Raw genomic sequence first — 3,926 nt, 5'->3', positions numbered from 1 at the left:
CAATATATAGTTAGTTGTTCTGAATATCTAAGGTTAAGTCCCAACTGCCACGAATAATCGATTATTGTAAGTGATAATCGATTATTCAAGTCCATTACAGGTTTTTCAAAAAATGTGATAATCGATTATATGAGGTGATAATCGATTATTCCTGGATGACTTTGTGATAATCGATTATTGCCATTCCATAATCGATTATTGCAGTTAAAAATGCAAGTTTTACAAAGTTTACAAGACTTTCCTACTATATTTAATTTCTACAAATTGCTTTTAAATAATTCTAATATCTTCTTCAACTAAAACTTCTTGCAGCATCATCAAAACAATTTTCTTCAAGATTTACCAATACTCCTTATTGGTAACAAATATAAGTGTTCCTAGCTCCATCTTTGCAGAAGATAAGTTGTCCACTCCTGCCTTATCTGCCTAATTGTGTCCTCTGGTATAGGAGATGTACTCTTGAAGCGCTGCAAAATGAAGAAAGATTCATTATGGTTTCATATATGTTTAAAGATGAATTTGATTTGTAATGTATTCTAGGTATGCATCATTACCTCATTCTAGTCATCTGTAATGACAACTCGAATGATGGTCTTAATCCAACACATGACATAGAAGCCACATTCCCATGAATCTAGCTGCTGGTTACACTAAAATGACAAACTAAATAGTCAAGAATTTAGATCATTCAATAACATAGAAAATGAATTAGAAGTATAAATGACTTACAACCTTTGGATACAAAATTTGAACTAGTTGACCTCGAGATTTACCAATAACTCTATTTAGATTGAAAACACAAAGTCAAATTAATATAACTATATTTATCATAAAAGTTTAAGGTAAACATCAAATTCAAAGTCATTTTTGGAGAAACACTTACCCTTGAAGCATGGTTCTCAAGTCAGTTTTCATCTTCCTGTGCAATGAACAAAACCATATAATTTTACATTGTTTGGGAATTGTTAAAACGAAATACAGGAATATGTATTACTTGAGGTCTTAAACAGCTCTACACTTACATTTATAGAAAACAAAGTAACTAACCACACTCCTTTCCAACTCACTCTTAGTTGGAACACACTTGAACACAACTCATACACACATAACTCATGCATAATAACCAATAATTCTAACACTCCTCCTCAGGCTGGAGCATACAAATTGTATGAACCAAGCTTGGAATAATTGAACTCGGTTTTGAACTGGATGATTTGTCTTCAAGAGTGTGAGGCAAACAGAGATGGGTTATGACATGTCAATGAACTAACAACAGCTTGTGAAACTTCAACTTCAAAAGTGGATGAAGGAGAGTAGCGGTGGACAATGACAAACTGCAAGGACTGAATCCCCATCAATGATGGATGAGTGACGGGATCTGGGCTGAAAGCTATAAAACTACAGGGACTACACTGAATCCCCATCAATGATGGATGGGTGATGGGATCAACAGTAATAAAAGCTACAAAACTGCAAGGACTACACCCATGCTAAACTGCCATACTTGGTTTGCAGGATGGGTGACGGGATCAACAGTTGTAGTTGAAAGTTACAAAACTGCAGGGACTACACCCATGGTGGACTGACATTTCCTTTGCAGTGTTGTCTTGGAACGATACTCCCCCTCAGTGTGAACGGCATGGCGGAAACGGTGAAATTATTGATTGAGATTGGAAGTATCACAGTTGCTGGTCCGAAGATAAAAAAGATTTGCAATCTTAAGAAATTGACAAAGCGGCAAATATAGCAAGAAAAAGGCAAGAACAACAACACAGAGGCGAAACCCCCTACGACAGAGCTGGAGGATGACGAAAGCGGAAAAAGGTAGAACTAGGCGCTGGTCCATCAACGGCGGAGATGAAGATGGTAGCAATGACTGCTCTGGAGGGTCTGAACAGAGAGAGGGAGGTCTGGCGAGACGACCGGTAGCGACGCGATTTGATGCCAACGCCGAGAAGGCGGCGCGTGATGAACACGCGTCTGAGATCTACCGGAGAGAGGAGGCGCGTGACGGCGCATGAAGAGACGGTTCAGATCCACTAGACACCAATCGAAACTGTGACAGTGGCCGACGAGAAGGCGAAGCGTGACAAACAAGCACCTGAGACTAGCTGAAGACAAGCGGCGCGTGGAGGCACGTGAAGAGGAGTCTGGTCTTGACTCCGACGAGGTTGGTCGTCGCTCGAGGAGACGATCTAGATCCACTGGTCACCGGTCGAAACCGGGACGGTGGCTGGCGTAGATCGGAGAGATTTGATGCTCGTGGCGGCGCGTGAGGGAGAAGTAGCTTCCGAAACTGACGTGGTTGGCCGTCGCTCGAAGAGACAGTCCAGATCCACTAGTCACCCGTCGAAACTGTTGGTCTTAAACACCTCTACACTTACATTTATAGAAAACAAAGTAACTAACCACACTCCTTTCCAACTCACTCTTAGTTGGAACACACTTGAACACAACTCATACACACATAACTCATACACAATAACCAATAATTCTAACAGGAAGGATGACGATCAGCTGCTAGTGCGACTTATCACGAAGGACAAATAGTTATTTAACTAATTAAGGAAACTTTAATAATGAACTTTTACATATAACAACACCTACCCATCAATGTATGGCACAAGGTATATGTCTCTTTTTGACTCATCCATCCATGTTTGCAAATAATGATGTTTGCTTTCAAGTGTGTTACGAGAAGGTTGAATGGTCTGAGGTTCAACAAATCCGTATATGGAAGACCGACCTTGGTCTACAACGATTGAATCCATGTACCTAAAACAACAAAGTTAAGTTGGTAGAAACATGCATACGCAAAAGCCAATAACATGTATACACAAAAGCTAATAACATGCATACAAAAAAGTTATCAACAAAGAAGCTAACCTTTTTAACAGATTAAAAAAGCAATTCAGGGAAATGGAGTAATGCAGGCCCAAAAACGTAGGCCAAAAAGAGTCAAAAGCGCCGCCCAATAACAAGCCTGAAACTGCACCAAAACGTAACGAAAACGAATTTTAATCGGTTCAAATGGAAGATATTTCATCAAAGAGTAATTTAATTGGAACAAAAGTAACTTTAAATGGTCCAAAAGAGAGGAAACACACATGGAAATGCAATGTCTAAGAGAGAAAACGCAGGGAAGATGATGAACAGTGAGCGTAACTCCTCGCCGGTTCGCGTTTTCAGTATAAATGGCTGTAGACGTCGGGTGCTGGGGGGGGGCGACGTCTATAATACTATAGGCGTCAGGGCCCTAACTAATATGACGTCTTTCTGATTTAAATATTCATATTCGCGGGGCTTATAGGCGTAGGTTTATAGGTGCCCCGACGTCCAACTGAACGTTTCACATACCCTGTCAGCCATTTAGGCGTCCGTTAGGAGGGGCCCCGACGTCTTTCAGCCATCTAGGTGTCCGTTAGGAGGGGCCCCGACGTCTATAATATTATAGACGTCGGGGCCCCTCCTAAAGGACGCCTAAATGGCTGAAAAAATAACTCCTCACCTACCTTGTTAGCCATTTAGGCGTCCGTTAGGAGGGCCCCGGCGTCTATAATTATAGATGTCGGGGCCCCTCCTAACGGACACCTAAATGGCTGAAAAAAATAACTCCTCACCAACCCTGTCAGCCATTTAAGCGTCAGTTAGGAGGGGCCCCAACGTCTATAATATGATAGACGTCGGGGCCCCTCTTAACAGATGCCTAAATGGCTGAAAAAAATAACTCCTCACCTACCCTGTTAGCTATTTAGGCGTCCGTTAGGAGGGGCACCGACGTCTATAATATTATAGATGTCGAGCCCCCCTTCTAACAGACGTCTATATGTCTACTTATTTACGAAAATGACACCAGTCAATAATATACGTTGGTTGTTTGGTGGACCGACGTCTATTGGATGACGTTAAAGGCCAATTCTGCACTA

This window comes from Vigna umbellata, chromosome 5 (assembly GCF_029865625.1).
Source record: "Vigna umbellata cultivar VRB3 chromosome 5, Vumbellata_1.0, whole genome shotgun sequence".
Classification (NCBI taxonomy): domain Eukaryota; kingdom Viridiplantae; phylum Streptophyta; class Magnoliopsida; order Fabales; family Fabaceae; genus Vigna; species Vigna umbellata.
The sequence above is the reverse complement of the archived record's forward strand: the minus strand, read 5'-3'. Positions refer to the sequence as shown.